The sequence below is a fragment of the Lissotriton vulgaris genome, chromosome 9 (genome assembly GCF_964263255.1).
Source record: "Lissotriton vulgaris chromosome 9, aLisVul1.2, whole genome shotgun sequence".
NCBI lineage: Eukaryota > Metazoa > Chordata > Amphibia > Caudata > Salamandridae > Lissotriton > Lissotriton vulgaris.
Genome location: NC_141697.1, coordinates 529,711,952 through 529,731,686, shown reverse-complemented (window position 1 = coordinate 529,731,686; position 19,735 = coordinate 529,711,952). Strand labels below are relative to the sequence as shown.

Sequence of the window (19,735 nt, the reverse complement as noted above, 5' to 3'; positions counted from 1 at the left end):
CTGGCCTTCTAGGCACACAAGGCCGGTGATGTTGATAACAGACAGGGCCACAGTCAGAGTGGCGGTAGTTTGTTTTTGCAGATGTGTGAAGGTGGTTCTGGCTGGATTGTGGAGCACCTGTACTTCGACTCGTTCTTTGGCAGGAATGTCTTTGATGAAGGTGGCGCCTGCGAGTGCAGGACACAGGGCAGCAGGAGTCTTTCCGGTTCTGTTCAGCCAGAACCCAGAGTAGAAGTGTGACACTGTCCGGCCGGAGGTGGCGTTGTCCTTGTGGCTCTCTTGCATGAGGATCAGCCAGGCGAGGCAAGAGCCGTGAACTGAGAAGGGTGAAGGGATGAAGGGAATAGAGTGTCCAGTGGCATGCGGGAGCAACCCGCAGATCCAACAGTTCGTAGCATTTGCAGCAAGGTTGTGTTGGTGCAACAGTTGCACGAAGGAATTGTTCCAGAATTCCCTGCGCCTTTCTCGGAGCTGAGGCGACAGAGATATTAGGTGATGCTCTTTCAGGGGTGTTGGCTGTGCAGTAGGTAGCAATGTCTCATGAGCCGGTGTGCTTTCCTCCAGAATCCAGAAGGAGGTCATGAGGAGGAGGCAGAAGAGGAAGACAATGAAGAGTGCGATTGTCTTTGATTTGTGCAAGTTGTCAGTCTTTGGATTTCTATACTGGGTATTTCCTGTTGCTTCCATCATCTTCTTATCTGGCGCTTCCATCATCTTCTTATCTGGCGCTTCCATCACCTTCAAGGGGGCTCGGTAGCGGGCAGAACCACAGACTTCGTTTAGCTTCTCTCCCGGCAACCCTTGATTGTGTTTAGGTCACCGTTCTGAGATTTAACTTAGTCCGTGGCCTACTTAGCCGAAACTCCCTCCTTTCGACGCAGGAAATACCCTTCTCTGGATGGCACGGTGGGATCAGAGAATTTTGCAAGTTCGAGTGCCTCAGTATCGGGATAACAGTCCAATATCGGTCGGTCTTTGCTCAGGAGCTCTTCTTGGGTGCTGACGTTTTCTGTCGTGGCCAGGTTCGCAGAGACCTTCCGGCAATGATGCGCGTGCAGCCAGTGCTTCTTCCCCTCCACTCGGAGTGCTGTTCGGGTGGTGATCAGCACTTGCCAGGGGCCCGTCCACCGAGGTTCCAGACTCTTGGTTCGCTGGAAATTTCGTATTAATACGAAATCTCCCGGTTGGATGTCGTGGCCGGGGCCCCTGGAAGCATCGGGGATGGCCTGCTGCACCTGTTGATGAATGACAGACAACGTTTTAGTTAACTTGCACAAATAATCAGATAGTAGGACGTCCGGGACGTCATGAATGGAGGTCGGTTTGGGGGCAGTCCATAGATTCATCGGACGCCCAAACACGACCTCGTAGGGGGTCAAATGGTGCTTGGTGGGAGTGGAGCGCATCGATAACAAGGCCAGTGGGAGGGCATCCGGCCAGTTAAGTCCAGTGGTGGCCACTATTTTTGCCAGTTTCAGCTTCAGCGTGGCATTATGGCGTTCCACTAGACCAGCGGATTGGGGGTGGAAGACCGCATGAAATCGTTGCTTCACCCCTAACCCCTTTAGGATTAATTGGATAACCTCAGCTATGAAGTGGGGGCCATTGTCGCTCCATAAAATTCGACAAAGGCCATAGCGAGGGAAGAATTCCTTCAGTAGTACTTTGGCAGTAGTCATGGCAGTGTTGTCACGGGTTGGATAGGCTTCTACCCATTTGCTGAAGGCACACACGATGACTAGTACGTACTTCAGGCTTTGGCATCTCTCTAATTGGATGTAGTCCATCTGAAGGACCTCAAAGGGATGATTGGGGGTCCCGAACCCTCCCCGGGGTACTACAGTTCCTTTCCCGGGGTTGTGTTGCAGACAAATAAGGCACTGCTGAACCAGGCGTCTGGCTGAGTCGGGGATTTTATCGTTATGCCAGACTTTGGAAATGAGTTCGATCATGGGTGCAGATCCTATGTGTGCGGGGGAGTGGGCCATTGTCAGTATGGGAATCAGATATGAGTCAGGCAGCAACCATTTGTTTGCATCTTTTGTTCGCCAGCAACCCTCTTCGTCCTTCAAACCCACCCTTGCCCATTTAGTCAATTCGTGAGGGGTGCTGGCCGACTGTATGTCTCTGATCATTTCCCTTGTGTCACTCCATTTTTCTGCTTGTGACCTAGTCACATATATGCGTGTCACTGTCCTATTCTCAGCTGTGGTTCGTGCAGTGATGTCGGCTAATGCATTCCCTTGTCCGACTAAGTCTGTCACTCTTTTGTGTGCCTGACATTTGATCACCGCTAATCGTTTGGGGAGGAGAACTGCCTCAATCAGAGCGGACACTAAATCTCCGTGGAGGATTGGGGTGCCGTGGGACGTCAGGAATCCCCTCTCCCTCCACAGGAGCCCAAAATGGTGGACCACCCCGAAGGCATACTGGCTGTCCGTATACACGTTCGCGGTGGTCCCTGCGGCTATGATGCATGCTCGGGTGAGGGCTATCAGCTCGGCTGCCTGGGCAGATCGCTGTGTGATGCAGGCTGTCTCAACTACTGTTCGGGCTGTCGTGACTGCATAGGCAGCTGAAGTGGTGCCATCTGGGAGTTTGATGCATGAGCCGTCTACCCATAGCTCTCCATCGGGGTCAGGAAAAGCAGTGTCTCGGAGGTCAACCCTACTCCTAGTCTGTTCGTCTGTGAGGGTCACACAGTCGTGTATGGGAGGAACGTCGGGGTCATTTTCAGGCAGGGGTAACAATGTGGCAGGATTCAAAGTCGTGCATCTCTTAAGTGTGATGTGGGGTGCAAGCAGAGTCAACTCGTACCCTGTCAGTCGTGCGCTAGTCAGGTGTTGGGTCTTTGTCTGGTTCAAAAGGGTGTCAACTGCATGGGGCACTAATACAGTGAGGGAGTTGGAAAGTACGATTCCCTCGCTCTGACGGATGGAGACAGCAGCGGCAGCTACTGCTCGAAGGCAGGCAGGTAAGGCTCTGGCTACAGGATCAAGAGTGGCGGAGAAGTAGGCACAAGGGCGCTGCTTAGGGCCAATCGATTGAGTCAGGACAGACAATGCGCATCCCTCCCTTTCGTGGGTGAAGAGGGAGAAGGGTTTGGAGTAATCCGGCGTTCCGAGGACGGGTGCTGAGCAGAGTGCATCCCGTAATTCCTTAAAGGAGGCTTGACACTCAGCGGTCCAAGGGAACGGGGAGGGGGCATCCTTGGTCAGTAGGGCAAGTAATGGTTTCACAATGAGGCTGTAATTAGGCAACCACTGTCTGCAAGAAGAGGTTAGGCCAACCAAAGAGCGGACCTGCTTTTGCGTTTTTGGGATGGGGGTGTCTAGGATAGTTTGGATTCGGTCAGGGGTAAGTTTCCTCCCTTCCTTGGACAGAAGATGGCCTAGGTAAGTTACTTGTGGCTGGCAGAACTGTAGTTTCTTTTTGGAGACTTTATGGCCATTTTCTGCAAGGAAGTGTAGGAGTTGGACGGTGGCTGTCGTTGCCAGCGGGGTGGTGTCGGCCGCCAAAAGGATATCATCGACATATTGGATCAACACCACTCCCTCTGGTAGCTGGAAAGCATCCAGCTGTCTTTTGAGGGCCTGGCTGTAAATGCTGGGACTTTCAGTGTACCCCTGGGGAGCTCTACAGAATCGGTACGAGCGAGATTTTAAAGTGAAGCCGAAAAGATAACGGCTGTCTGGATGGATGGGGATAGAGAAAAATGCGTTTTTAAGGTCGATAACAGAGAAGGTGGTGGCAGTGGACGGGATGAGGGTCAGAATGGTGGTGATATCAGAGACCACAGGATATTGGGGTACAACTACTTTGTTAATCTCTCGTAAGTCGATGATGAAGCGGTACGCTTTCTCATCTCCTTCACCTTGCTTCTTAACAATGGGTAGGATTGGGCTGTTGCAGACGTTGCTAACCACCTCTTCAACCACTCCTGCATCTACCAGAGACTGAATAATCGCTACCAGTGCTTTCTCACCCTCGGGGGATATCCGATACTGTGGAAGCTTCGGGAGTATGGCGTCCTGTCGTACAGTTATGTGAATAGGATCAATCATCATTCGCCCCACATCAGAGTCATTTTTGGCCCACAGGTACGGAGGCAGGGTGTCAAGCAAGGACATGTCAGCGTCAGTTATGCAGCACATGTGTCGTGGGGGACGGGATCTGGGCATGTCTGGGTTGTCGTACAGGATGACTCGTATTCCATCTGGGGAACACCTAATGGTAGCTCGAAAATGCTTCAGTAAGTCAATGCCCATAATGGCGTCAGGGGAGTTGGAGGAAAGTAGGAATGTCGCGTCAGCAGTGTTGTTTTCTAGTTCAAAGGTAATAGGTACGGACAGGGGGTTAGTGGAGGGCGTTCCATCGAAGCCTATCGACGTTACGTGTGAGCCAGACAAGGGTGCCCTTGGAATCAGTCGTTTTGATAACACACTACGTGTCGCCCCAGTGTCTACCAAGAATGGAGACTCTGTACCCAAGACCTTAGCGGTGACATAAGGACCTTGCTGGTCAACACAGAGCTCGACTGGATCCCTCCCTTGCCCCTGGCAGTCCTATGCAAAATCAGGGGCATTTTCACCTTCGGATAGCTGACATTGATTCTGTCGGGGACGGTCAAATGTATTCAGTCTTCCTGATCTGTCATTATTAGTGTCGTTGGAGTTCCCTCGTCCCTGTACTCTATTCCTCGGACCACCTGCCACATCCCTGGAATCCCTATTTCTATTCATCTCTAGCAAAACCGGACACTGGGTTTTCCAATGGCCGAACCCTTTGCAGAAGGCGCATTGGTCATTGCTAATGTCTCTCCGTCCAGTGTGAGATGTCGGGGTGTGATCCTTAGGAGGTAGATCTCTGGGGGCGTTTGATTGGTAGTTCCCCCTTTGATGTTCCCGTCCTAGCGCTATACCCTGTATCTGGGCTATCATTACCCTTTCCTTCAAATCTTTCTTCTTTTTCTCGGACGCCCTGTCATTCTCATTCTTTTGGTGCTCGTAATACTGAGCCATCTGAAGGATAGCTGCGGGTTTGGAGGCCCCCCAACTGCTCTCACTTGTCTGTAGTTTTTGGGAGACTTCTTGAGTTAGTCCTTTTACATAATTTTGCACAAACAGGTGCTGTCCGGTTGCGGTGGTCATGTCCTGGCCACTGTAGTCGGAGAACACTGTCTCGAATCGGGAAAAGTATTCTGACACATCTTCCTGGGGTTTCTGTCGACAGGCCGTGACTATCGACCAGTCTACTTTTCTTTCCGGGACCAGTGTTTTTAATTTCTGGACTATTTTATCTGGGAGTTCCAGTATGTCTTTCACTGGTTTGCTCCCCGGTTCTCGCTGTCTATCTAGTTTACCGAGTTGGTCCCAGGTATGTCCAAACAGATCCGTGTGGTCAGCCTTCCGGATTTGCTTCCACACGTCAGCCGGCAGACATAACCCAAAGAACAAGTCAATATCTGCTAAGGTCATTATTGTCGAACCCAAGGCTGTGCCTAATTCGGTATAAAATGCTGTCGGGTTCTTTCTTAAGTCGGGAAGGGTTTGCTTGAAGGTTAGGATATCTTGTCGGTCCCATGGTTGGTAAACCCAATTGTACACAACCCTCCCTTTTGCATTTTCATTATTAATATCATCGCTCGTTCCCTGGCCCCGTGGCGGGATCCAGTAAGGAGCCGCTTCTCTGATAGGCATCATAGTATTGGCTACTTCTGCCGAGGTTGTGTCAGGGACCGTAACCTTGGCTTCTGGTTTTTGTTCTGTGAGGTGGCGGAAGACCTCAAGTATTTGCATGAAGAGCTCCGTCGCCTCACGTTCAGTCCCATCTCCAACATCAATTTTCCTATACAGCGTTGTTAATTTAGCGGGACCCTTGCTCTGATACCTATCTTCATACGCGTTCAGGGTGTGGTAGCTGAATCGCAAAATAAAATGCCGTCTGTGGCTTTCGGCATGTGAATTATATATGTTCATTGTGTACTCTTCGCTCTCCCTTCGTTCTACCAAGGTCTTTGCTATTTTGTCGATCCCGTCCCGCTCATCTTTGCTTAATCTATTTAATCTGGCCGATGATTGTTTGCTAGACTCGGGGTCGTCTGATGAGGTCGTTAATGTGGCTGGTGCAAAGGCCGTGAGGGCTGGTGCACTAGCGCTGAGATCGCTTTCGCTCACACTCGGAGCGTGGAAGCTTTGTCGGCAGGGGGCATATGGAGGGGGCATGTAGATGGTTGGGGGACCTAGTAGTAGCTCGTCGTTCGCTCGTTGTTTTGAGGGCAATTCAGGGTAGAGTACAGAGGGGGTCCTAACAGGACATTGGCCTGTCGACCCTAATTCTCGGGTTTGCGTAGCTTCCTTTCTTTCTTTTATTTCCTCTTCTAGTTGCTTTGCGGCTAGGTGGGCTGCCTTTCGTAGTTCTTTCCCTATCTTTGCTTCTTCTCTTTTCTTTCGTTGTTCCGTTTCTTTGCGCCACATGCCGATACTGTCGAGCATAGTGGGCGTGGTCTTATTCTTCTGGAGCGCTATTTCTAATGTTTTTATTTTATTTTCGTCAAAGGAACCTGTCAGTGGCCACTGACTTTCAAGGTTCTTTTTCGTATATTTATGCCATAGTTTAGTGTAAGCTATAGCGACTAGTCCATACTTAGTGAACATGTCCTTATTAGGGGTGCCCTCCAGTGGAGCTGGATGGTTCATCTCTAATAAGCGGTCCGGGCTAAACAGGCTACCAACCAGTGGGGAGAAGACAGGCATGACGGATTACAACGGGGACAAAAGTCTGCACTACCTATCTTATCACGGCGGACAAAGACTAGACAGAATATTTCTATTCTACGTTGTTTGGAGGCCGTGAATACCTCAAAAGAACCAATACCGAATAATCGGCCAATCAAACAATCCAGTGGGGAGAATAAGTGGGCACGAAAAATTATCGCTACCCACTCTTTCTCTACCTGCAAAGAGAGGCCTTGTTCTTCCCTGTTTGCAGACAAAGAATCTCCAGACAATAATCCACGAACGATAGTTCGGGAAACAGTGGGGGAGGAAGATAGGTACGACGGATTACAATGGGGACAAAAGTCTGCGTTACCTATCCTTCACTGCTTGCAAAGAGAGAGCCTGTTTGCTTTTCCCCGTTTGCAGACAGTGAATCTCCAGAGGGTTTCAACAAAGCGTAATACTAGTATTATCCAAAAACAATTTCCTCAATTCGTCGTGTTTACACGACCTTACCCGGACCGCATGGACGGTTTCCTGTCCTCTGGATCCAGCGCCCGATCGTCCTCTCTCCTTCGTATTGTTCGCGGCACTCCTGATGGTTCCCAGTCAGGACCGTAGATCACTCGAGAGAGGTCTGTTCAGAACTAGTGAAGGTCGGATGATCGGCTGTCAGACGAGGGTCTATCGGACATGAGCTCTTCCCGATCGTTGCAGTCGTTCACTCTGTCATCGGGACCTCTCCCACTGGATCCACGTGTCGCTGATGGGCCCCACGCTTTGGGACGCCAATTGTGGAAAAAGGTAGGGCTAGGACCTTTCTCAAGATTTGCCCGGCGCTAACCGCCCTTGTACCATTCAAGTTTACCAAGCAATGAGGCAGGCGCCGGAGACCAGAAGGCAGGAAACAGAAGTTTATTCCGACGGAGCAGAACACATCAGAACAGACAACAAGGTATCATGTCGAGGTGCTCTAACAGCCACTCGGAGGCCTGGCCTCTTATACACTGGTTTATGGCATGTGACCTTCCTTTAATACAATCACAACTTTGTAGAGCATGGGAAAGACATCCCCGTAACCCTCGTGTTAATCCCACCCCCATATACATTCACAATAGAGGTCCTCAACCTGCTGATAAGAGAGAGAGTCATCTCGCAGCTGAGTGTGTTGTCGAGTCTTAGGATGTGTGCGCCTGATCATGTCACAGGGGGTGGGGAGGCCTGGATCAAATAGAGGGACCTTTGAAGGAGAGCGACCTCATACAATAAAGAGCAGTAAATGATATCTTCCGGCTTAGGCAATGGCCTCGGACCTGTGTGGACAGTCGGACACGGGGTGAGGGGCTATCAATGGAGAGGTATTCATGCTGTGTGGACAATCCAGTGCAGGAGGGAGGTTTAGCAACAGAGGGGCATTCATGGGAGGGGAGGAGGTGCTGGTCAGGCGCTGGCGTGACTCTCAAGGACAGGGTCATGCAGAAGGGTCGTGCTCAGAAGGAGGAGGGAGGGGGGAGCCAGGGTGCGCGGGGGATGCTTGCTGGGTCAGAGGGGACGTGCTGGCGATCGATCGTGGGCAGGGAGACCATGATGCCTAAAATGGCGATCGTGCACGTTGTACATGGGTGACAAGCTGGCGCAGATAATGTTTAGTTCACAAATTAAATTTCCACACCCTCACTCTATAGATCTATCGCCCTCACTCTATAGATCTATCGCCCTCACTCTATAGATCTATCGCCCTCACTCTATCTATATATCGCCCTCACTCTATCTATCTTCCCCCTCCCTCTAGCTATCTATCGCCCTCACTCTATCTATCGCACAACAACAGCATCACCCAGGGGCACCACAGCATCACTCAGGGGCACCACAACATCACTATGCGCTACCACAGCATCACTAAACGCCACATCATCTCTTGTCGCCACCACAACATCACTCAGGGCCACCACTGTATCAATCTGTGCAAACATTCAACAACAACTTCTTCAAATATGTTCTCTCAATGTTTCAAGCTTTATTACAAATTTCACACAAAAAATTTGATATTTCCCTTCTGTTCTTATATTTTAGTCACAATAAAATACACTAAACATAATCTTCACAAAAGTTAATTACAACAGTTTAAGCTATTGCCATTATAAATTACAATAACTTTTATTTAAATATTATTCTTTTTTTTAAAACCATTGTTATTTGTAAAATCAATACTTCTAAGTCACGTAAATACAAAACATGTTGCATTAAAAATGCTATAGGTGTCACATTGTCAAAAAATAAAAGTATTAGCATTGTAAATGACAAAGTTATTAATTTCACAATTTAAAAAAATAACACATAAATAACAAATTTGTCATGTACAAGACAAATAACTCAAACTTTCCTAATGCGAGACCTATTGCATTGCAAATGCTTGTTTTCATTTTCTTTTCCGTCATCTGCCGACTTTACTACTAACACTGGTGACAGCAGAGAAAAAACCCTGAAACATCTATTTTGCCTTCGTTTTCAAAATCCAACCGTAGCCCTTAGAGTGAATCTTGGGGAAAAACTGGTCATTGATGTTCCATAAGTAAACCCTGGGTCTTGATCTAGTCCGGCTCATTAGACCTCTGTTGCGGAGATGTACTCCAAGACCTCGTCTGCAGGATTGGTGAAATGAGATTTTAATCTCTTAACCTTAGTTGTGCAATATTGGCCTCTCTGGGTCTGAAGTGTATCAGGTCAACTCCTGGTGATATAATGAAGGTCATTAATATTGTAAACAAAGAAAGAGACATGCTGCAAAAGTATGCTACTGATTCAAAATTGGTCTAAAATATTATGGTGTCACAAGACCAGTATCCGTCATCTTATTCTACAACATGTTTATGTGATCTGTACTGAAGGTTTAGATTTTAGACTGATTTTATTACCAAAAAAGAAGGAAAGAAAGAATGAATGAAAGAAAGAAAGAAAGATGACAGAAGTACGTGAAAGATGGACTGACTTGCATTTTGCCTACATTTATATTTATTTCTATACTTTTGACATTTTTTTAAATATTTGTAGTGTTGGATATTTAGTAATATTTGCAATCATTTGATCTTTCTAGAAGCTCAGGCCTAGATTTATCCATTGGCGGCTCTTCGGCTAAGGCGGAGGAGTGTTGCCCCACTGCTTAGCAGCAGTGAAAGAAAGGAAAAATAAAATGATTATAACTTGAGGTTATTATCATTTTATTTGTTCCTACTGCTGCATCGTGGCGGAGCTGGGTGTATCTGCTCTGCTCAAGGCAGGAGACGAGTGGGGGGCACACTTTAAGTGCGCATGACATTTTGGCCGGCCATCTCCCGCCGGCCAAAGCGTCATACACACTTTGCATGTTCTCCACCCAGGCTGCATTACAGCCTGGGTGGAGAACATGCCAAGGCCCCCATTCCCTGGCTGAGCGCCGAACCACGGTGGTCAGACCAATCACAACGCTGCACTGCAGCATTGTGATTGGCTCAGAAGAGCCTGGGTGTGCTTCCTGGTTCCTGTTCATACCGGACGCGGAGGAGAGACGACATGGGAGAGATGCGGGGATAAGGCGAGGTTTTTTTTTCTTTCTTTTCTTACACCACCCTTCCTCCCCTCCCCACCCGCTACCCCCGATCGATGCCGGCCGCCACTGGATTTATCAAGACTTTGCGTTGTCCTAGCGTTGCGCAAAGAGATGCAAGAACAAAGCAAAGGCTTCAGTAATATTTACAAATCCATGCAAGGTGACATTTGTGCCCCCTTGCCTGGCTTTGTTAAGAAATGTAATGCAACGCACCTGCTTGTGCTGCGTTATGTTACATTGCAAGTTGGGAGACGTTGAATGGGTGGAGCATGGGCGTTCCCATGCATCCACCCATGGATTTTGATGCATTCCCAGATTCACTAAAGCTAGTAAACCTATGAATGTGTTAAAATGCTACGCCTTACCCAGTAAGGGGTAACAGGGAGAAATATCATTATTTATCCTTGTTACTTCCTCTTTTTATGTGTGATGCATTTCACATCACACATAGAAAGAGAACAATGCCTCTAAGATTGTTTTGTGCAGGAAGGCATCCGTTCCTGCATAAAACAATCCTGCCCATAATGGAGTGTAGTGCATGGATCCCTGTGTTGAGATAGGCGACACAGAGTGCAAATGCTCCATGTCTTTGTAAATATGGAGTAATTCTGCTCCCCCTTTCAGCAATGCAGCACACCAACTTTCCTTGCTGCCCGCGTTGCGTGAAGATTAGTAAATATGTCTCTAAATCTTTACAAGAATATTCTTCCATCTGAAACCTACATGCTTTAAAAGACATCACTTGATCGTGTTTCGGTGCTGCGTGTGATTCTTCCTCTTGGCAGCTCCACAGGTAACCAGGTGCAGCCGGCGCAGGTAAGAGCAGTGGTGCGGAGAAGGGGTGGGTGGGGAGGAAGTGGACAGACGACGGGATAGGAAAAATTAGATTTTATTTAATTTTACCTATCACGTCGTCTGTTGACTTAAATCCCCCCCCCCCCCCTCGTACCCCCTCCACCCCCCAGCCCCACCGCTCTTACCTGTGCTGGCTGCGCCTGCAGGTAACATGAGTTTCACTGGCCTAAGCGTCCTTATTGCTCGATTTATTTCTGGTACTTTAAACTGGTATGATGAAGTAGGTAAACCCTGGTAATTAACTCCCCAACTTTGAAGATCAGGTATATGTACTCAAGGAGAACCCAAAATGGCACAGATATGAAGGGATAAAAAAAACACAGTTTCACTTTCTCTCATGGTTAGATAGAAAGTGAGGCATTACAATCCATCAGCAAATACTCTTTCATTCTCCCTGTACAGTTGCCAAACAATCAACGTATATTATCTCAAGTAAAAGAAATGAAAAGTGATAAATATGCATGCCGGCCTGGCCACTTCTCAAGAGTCAGATGCGGTGAGCAACACCCAGAAAGCACTCTCCCTTCTTCACACACAATATTGCTACTTTAAATGGTCAGTGAAACAAAGTCACTCTAAATTGCAGGCAAAGCTTTTAAAGAAAGATTACTGAGTTATTTTAGGAGACAAGGCATCACAAGCTAAACGCTGTTTCTTGAATATCATTCTTATGTATTTATTTACGTGGAAAGACACAAGAATTTCAGCTAAAGATGCTGTACATAGTAACAGAGCATGCCACAAAATGTCATAAACAGTTTGGGTAGCAACAGACACGTTGTATCAGGGTTGATGTTAGCCAATACCTTTTGATTTTTGTAAAATTATATATAGAATACATTTACAGGAGTTCACAGCAGGCCCTCATCATAGATTGGTCTGTTGTTGTGTCATTCACATTTTTCTTTTGCCTGCTACAGCATACAGCATGGGGGAAAGGGCCAGCCAATTGCGTGAGTGATGGCATTTTGTTCTTTCACAAGGAGCACATCCACGCACAAAGTAGTTCACTTCGGTACAATAGTACGACCATGTGCACTTTTTGTTACCAACATTGGTTTTGCTTTAAAAACATTTTTTACAAAATATATTGTTGAATGCCAGTCAGCTCCTACAACAATAACGTTTTATAAAAACCATGGCAAAACAAACATTGACCATACCAAAAGGCTGTCAGCTTGATGTGTTAAATGCAAGACAGCTGTTGATTCGGGGGCAAAATACAGGCAAAACGAAAAACTAATAATCAACCAGATAGATAACGTGGTACATGTATAAATATTTAATTCTGAAGTCATTAGAGGGTATTTGAGTGCAAGAGTGAGTTAGTTAGAATTAGTTGAGGCTGCTTTCACGCATGAGTTAAATGCAAAAAGAAGAATTGATGGACAATGCCGATCAATGTGACCCTACGTGGGAAGGGTACACCCTTAATTGGGTCTAGTGCTCCCTGTCCCACTGGATTCAAGCCAGCCTAGCTGATGAGGGGTGATGCCCTGAAACCGGGCCCAGGATGCTTGTTTCCAGTCCAGGGAGGGCCTAGCTTGGCAGTTTGGGCTGGACTGTTCTCATGTGGAACAGGTTAAAGACTGATTTGCATATGGCTGGGTCTAAACTGAGGTGGCGTGATGAACAAAAGAAGAATGGATTAAACCCAGATCTTTGTGACTGAGGGTGAATGTTTGCATTGTTCAGCATTCTGTCCATCATTTATTCCTTTTGCCGCCCTAAGTGGGAAGGTTAGGGCCAGACGTGGGTCCCATGCTCACTGCGCCACTGGATTCAAGCTAGCCTGGCTCAAGAGGGGTGATGCCCCGAAACCGGTCCCAGGATGCTTGTTCTGGTCCAGGGAAGACTAGCTTGGCAGTTTGGGCTGGACTGTTAACATGAGGCACAGGGTCAAGACTGATTTGCATATGGCTGGGTCCAAACTGGGGTGGTGTGGTGAGGAAAAGAACGATGGATTAAACCCAGATCTTTGTGACTGAGGGTGAATGTTTGCATTGTTCAGCATTCCGTCAATCGTTTGTTCCTTTTGCTTTTCAAGTATGGGTTAGCACGTTTATAACAGAGTTATGGATGTGGCGAGAGAGGAGCTGGATTGCAGTGTGACTGAAAGTCAATTCAAGTGGAATGGACCTATCAGTTAGAGTGAGCACAATCATAAAGCAGCACACAGAAATCTAGGGACAAGGGGAAGAATTAAGCAAGTTGAGTGCAGGTCACAATGCATGTCACATATGACAAAACCCCTTACGACCGCTTGCAGGTGCTGTGTCTTAATGTACACTAGTGTTATGAAGCTCCCGCTGCCTGTTTAGGTCTCCACAACCTCTATGTAGTGGAAGATTCATGTAACTGCTTTCCCCAGAGAAAACCCCCTTTACACTTCAGTGCACTTACTTTCCTCAGCTACGATTCCATCAGATACAAATGTTGGTCTCCACAGCTCCAGTATCTGCCTTGGGATATTTTCATTGTAAGTTTTTGCTCATTTATGTATGATAGTCGGGTACAGCTTTGCTCGCCCAAGTAAAGTGTATGATTTGGTAAAGGAGAATAAGTTAATCATGTCTGTCCCAAAACAATTGGAAGCATAAAGATAGCACTATGGAGGATCTAGATGCCCGTCACCTACAGACCGTTGATTTCCTGGGGCGGCAAGCTGGAACTAAAAATAAAGATGCTGAAAGAGGTACGCACGAAAATAACACTGACCAGAATCATTATTCATAGAAAACAGAAAGCTTGGACCTTAAGCGCACTTGCCAGACATAGCAGTGATGTGTCGATAGGACAAGTGCATTTTATCCTGGTAGGCAGCACGGTCTCCTTCCTCCAACCATAGTTGAGTGGCAGAGGAACAGTCATTTTCCAATAGGAAAAATGATCTGTATGGATTTATTAGTGCCTGGAAGTGCATTGAAGAACCAAATCATGTGATGTTGAGGAGGCAGTTCAATGTTCTAGCTACTTTATCCTCCAAGGAGGAACCAGTCTCTCAATTGGTTTCATCTTTTTTTACAGGTTTGTTGGTGTAACAGAGCCGCCCCCCCCCCCACACCCCACCAGCGCCTTGAGACCCTCCCGGGTGAGTAGCTGCACTTTACCAACAACTAATTGATTGAATGAACATGTACTCCTCAAGGCAATGATTTGACAAGATGGACTGGCCTGTGACTCCTTTACATTCACTAAGGAGAGCTAAAGATTTCTATCAATAGGATCCTCAGACCAAGATGGACTTCAGGTTATAGAGCTACTCCTTACGTCATCCTCATTTTCTGTTGATCCACAGGACACTAGGCTTAATCTCCGATGAGGAGTAGCCCGTCCATGAAGAGGTGGAGAGCCTCCTCTTCTACCTCTTCTACCAATTGCTTCTACCAATCGCTCTTCAAATTTTGTCTGGGTGTGAAAGGTTTGAAAGGAGACAAGTTCACTGGTTTTCGGGTTGGCAGGCTATGTCAAGATGGGGTAATGTGACTATCTACATGTATGAAGGCGGACAACATGAACTTCGGCCTTAATTCTGAGACCTGGACACCCGGAAAAGGCTGCATTAAAGGCTGTTTGGCATACCTATTTGCTTCTTGTATTGGACTTAAATGGAAAAGACATTTTAAATAATATATTTTCCTGGAGGATGGGGATTTGGGACTAGTATGATAGGGAGTAAGCCTAGGCTATGCTGACCATATCTTGAAAACCGAAGGTTAGTACATGTCACTGACACAGAAGTAGGACAGCAATTTTGCAGTGAGTATGGTGCATAGAATGATTTAATTGACAGCAATCATATCAATCTAAAAAATGCATGACAGTGAGGTAATAAGGTTCCAAGGTTGGTCTTTTTGGGGCACTTAAATCGACATGCATTATCTGTGTCACTTAAATTGCAGCTACTAGCAAATCCAGCACAGGATGATTTGCCTCCCTTCGTTCTTAGGTCTACCTCGTTAAAAATTAAAACATGTCATATATTGATAGAAATTAGCAGGAAAGGCACAGAAAAACTGGAACTTTCCCCATGAACTAGGACCTTTGATCAAAATAGCGCGGGGTCCTTCCCTTCGTGCTCTAGTCAAGAGTTGCTCATACCACTTTTGTTTCAGAGTTTGGGAGTGATTTGATCTGGCTTGATTCTGGGGTCACTTCCAGGCGCCCTGTCTACATACATGCCAACATTTTAGAAGAGGAAAGTGGAAGACTTTAAAGAAATAATTGGAAGAATGTATTCCCTCTGCTGACTTGTCTTGTATTGCAGCAAATGCAATTTTAGGCGGGAGACAGCCAAAATAACGCCATTTTTTGCTTCCAACATCGGGTATGTGTCTATGAATTTGTTTTGTGCTCATCGTAAAAAAATTTTTTTTACCAGTTTGTGCTTGTTTTTGTCCTGCACTGTAGGTTAACAAAACTATCTTGAATAAACATCCATGGCCTATATCCTGAGCCCCTGTATTCTTGGGAGTTTGGGGGGATAACCACACAGTCCTTAGTGTGAGCAGAGCAACTTACACAGAATGAAACGGTGGCACAGTTGACATGTTTAGATGACAATAGTTAATCCGCAACTTAATAAAACCGAAACAAAATTGCAGACAAAGCGAAGCATTTGATGCTTTCTTACTTTTCCGCCAGAGAATGCTGTTATTATTTCGGCCCAGACTAAGATGGCGTCTGTCGCGGCGCGAGAGAGAGGTTCATGCAGGCCTCTAGCTCAGTTTTCCTAATGAGCCCGCTTGGAAGCCTGGCGCTGCCAGAGCCATCAGGGTCTGCCAGCGACCTGGCCACTCGCCTCCTTTGAAGATTAGAGCCCTACCTTGCTGTTAAAAGCTGAGACCGGAGCCTTTCAGGACGATGAAGAATAGCAAGAGGGCCGATAGCTTCCTGTTCAGCCTGTCGTGCTTGCGGCTTCTGTCCACAAGTCTTTTGAACCGTGTAATGTATTTTGTGTGACGCTAAGAAAAACATCCTTGTCAGTTGAGCACAAAGAGGTAGGAACTTTCCATTACGAAACAGATTTGAATGGCTTGGCCTCAGGATGGGAGAAGTAGATGGGGAAAGGGAGGGGGAAGAGTCACCGCCACCGGCTTGCCTACTACATGCATGCCAGAAAATTGAAATGCATCCCAAATGGAGTAATGCCCCGGTTACTTACCGGTAATCTTCATTACTCCGAGTATAGTCTTCCTCGCCACATGAGTTACATAGTGAGCTTCAGCTCCACAACAGAACCCTCCAAAGCAAAAAGAAACCACCTCCCACCCCCTCCCAACATGGCCGACCAGTCCCACCTGACCTCTATAAGAGGCGGGCCGGCCCAACCAATCAGCCTGATCTACCAAGCAAACAATGAAGCCGATAGCCAGACAGGGAGGGGGGAGGGAACTCATGTGGCGAGGAAGACTATACTCGGAGTAATGAAGATTACCGGTAAGTAACCGGGGCATTACCTCCTCGTTAGTCTTCCTCGCCCCCTGAGTTACATAGTGAGCAAATACCCAAGCCAAAAAGGCTTCATTGACCACCATAACCACAACACCACACGGTGATGCAGAGAAACCAACCCAAGGTTGATGTATAACAACCGAAAAGAGAACAGGGATCACAGGAAACCTGAAATCAAGACCTCCAGGAAAAGAAGGCCAACCCGGAGTCGCAGCTCCAGCACTCAGAATGGCCCCAGCGAAGTCCCCCCGGGACTGCCAGAGACCCACCTACCAGGCGGGGGACGACCACGCCGAAGCCCGAGAAAACTCCACAGAGGAGACACCCACTAATGGGGGCCCAGGGAACAGAGCCACACCTCGCGGACCGACCCCAGGCCCCCGCCGGATCCACCGAACCCAGCGAAGCGTAGGGAAGGATGCCAGCCAGCGTAAGCCCGTGAACCAAGGCGGAACGAGGGCAAGCGGCCCGAACGAACCGGGCCAAAAGACACAACACAGGGCATCCCATCGGGAAAGGAAAGACGTGCGGCCAAGAGAAGCCAAAACAGCACGTCGAACAACCAGCACGGACAAGGGAGGAACCCCGTCGGCCGGGAAACGCGGTAAACCACCAGAGTCCGAGGCCCCAGGGAAGGAACCCCGGGAAGGACACGGGGGACACGCCGGAGGAACAACCCCGTCCGGCAAAACCCGCCAGAAGGGCGGGGAGCGGAGGAACGACCCCCGCACGCCCATCCGCCCAGCAGACACCATCACCACCAGGGAACACCACCTGAAAGGCGAGGAACCGCAAAGCCACCGAGGGCCGGGGCCCAACAGGGCGGACCCCGAAGAGCTCGTAGAACGAGAGAGAAGACTCCTGTGGCACGCCTCACGATTTTGCGAGACACCCCTGCGCAGGGGCCCTGCAAATCTCCTCTGTAACGTTCCAATATAAGTATATGTGCAGCCGAAGCGAGCACCCAAGGGGGAGACCGGCAGAGCGACCGTGGGCGAAGGATAAATAACATCGGAGCCAAGCGAGCCACCAGGGAGACCAGCCCGTCGAACATCGGACCGTGGAAGGCCCGCAAGGCAGCCCAACGGACCCACCGGGACCAAGACCCGCAAGGGGTCCACGGAGGCTGGGACAGCACCAAGCCGACCGCGCCAACGCGAGAAGGGCGCCCAGCGCCGGGCACAGGATCAGGCCTGCAGAAGGAGGCGGGCCAGCCGACAAGAGCCGGCTCAACACTGACGCCGAGAGCGGGGGACCCAACCATGGTACGGGAAGATCCAGGATCGGCCAGGAGGCTCGAACCGCCAGCTCGCCCAAGGAGAGGGTACCCGGGGCGGTTGACCCCGCCGGGATCCAAATACCGGAACGCACCACGACAAGCGTGTCAACCACACGCGGGTGCCAGGCAAAAACTGCCACCTAGGGATACCTCCCCCGCCCAGGCCGGAATCGAACCCAGGCCTGTGAGGGCCGTCTGCACCAAAGGCACAAGACTCACCCATGAGCTAAAGCTCCCTAGTTATTCACCCCTGCAATGATCCAAAAAGAGTCCACGTGCCGCCGAGGCGAGCACCCCGGAGCATCCCGGCCCTGCCCAAGCGAATCCAGCCGAGGACCCGCGATAACAGAGGGCACGGAGGAAACGCGCACATCAGCCGAATGGCCTCGCAAAAGACCGGGCACCCCCAGGACCCAGGCGGAGAAACCAGAATCCGGGCAGGAGGGCCGAGACCCCCACCGTGAACAGAGTCACCGGAGGCAGACCGAGACGAGGCCCCAGGCGCTGTAGCACCACCGGGGTCCGGGTGATACCAGGCAACGAAGGAAGATCCGACTCAGTCGATCCGCCTCCCCCTAGTCGGACCCTGCGGACAGGACAGCCCGAAGGGCCAGGACCGGCTACTCCGCTCCAGAAAACAATCCCCGAGCAAGGAAACCAAAGGGAGTGAAAACAGCACCCCCCCCGAAGGCTGACACCGCTCCACACCACCAGGTCGACTGTCAAGACCTGGGGGCATTGAAGCACAGGCGCAAACGACGGCAGGTCACCCTGTTAGCTAGGAGGACCGCCAGCAACTTCCGTGTTGCGCGACTGCCGGAGACCCAATCGACCCGGCGCCCAAGGGCGCCCCCCCCTGAACGAACCAGAGGGGAGGACGGGGCCCACCGAGGGAGGACAAGCCCGAGACGGGCACCGAAGGGACCACCGCCCCTAGAGCAGGGAGCCGACGGAGGGGAGACACCGCAGAACCAGACGAGGCCAAAATCTAACACACGTCCAGACGGGGAACACCCAGACCCCCGCCCGGTGCAGAAGAACCACCAGGCGGGCCAGGTGCAAGTACCCCTAGCCGGCAGCCCCTGGGAACCTCAGGCAGTCTCCCCACCCGGAACCAACCGGGCCCGACACTGCAGAAATACTGAAATCAGACGAGATCAGGCGCAGGCAGGGCGGAATTGCCCTAGACCCCACGGGCCAGAAGGCAAACCCAACGGAAGCATCCGCAACCGAGGGCGGGATCCAATCGTAGGCCGCAGCCAACAGCACCTGGTAACCCCAGGCGGACTCCCCTCCAGGCACCAACCCGGCCCGACCCTGCTTAACTTCTGAGTACGGACGAGATCAGGTGTTTTCAGGGTGGCATGGCCACAGGCTCCCGGCAAGCCCTTCAGGGTCGACCATGGAAGGGGCAGGTACCCCAACCTTTCGATAAGGAGGGACTCCGCGGAGAATCCGCAAGGCCAGCCAGCCCGAAGAGCCCAAGAACCGTGCCAGCCACGGCCCAAGATGGGACGAAATGGAGGCGACAGCCCCCCCCCCCACCCCCCAGGGAACCCCCTGGAGCGGGACGGCCGAAGCCAGGATCTCGGGATGACCAACACGGGAGCGGCCCCACCAGTACCAGACCGGGAAACGCCGAAACCGGGGCCCGGAAGCCCACAAGAAAGCACCTTGTGGCGACCGACATCCCGTATCCGGGAGGAATGGCCGAAGGGCCCCACCCCTGCCAGGGCGGGATGCCCCTCAAAGAGGATAGGCCGACAAGGACGCCGGAATGGACTGCGCGACCTCCCAGCCAGAATAGCGCACCACACGTCTGAAAGGGTCGCAAGGCGTATG

General features: G+C 49.8%; 1 non-coding gene and 1 pseudogene across 1 annotated transcript; both read right to left on the bottom strand.

Moving 5' to 3' along the window:
- Window positions 1-17,471: 17,471 nt before the first annotated feature.
- LOC147690369 (U6 spliceosomal RNA) lies at window positions 17,472-17,578 on the bottom strand. Its single transcript, XR_015300290.1, has one exon. It is a non-coding gene; the product is annotated as a U6 spliceosomal RNA (small nuclear RNA).
- Window positions 17,579-19,150: 1,572 nt separating this feature from the next.
- On the bottom strand, window positions 19,151-19,269 carry LOC147690368 (5S ribosomal RNA; annotated as a pseudogene).
- Window positions 19,270-19,735: the final 466 nt, after the last annotated feature.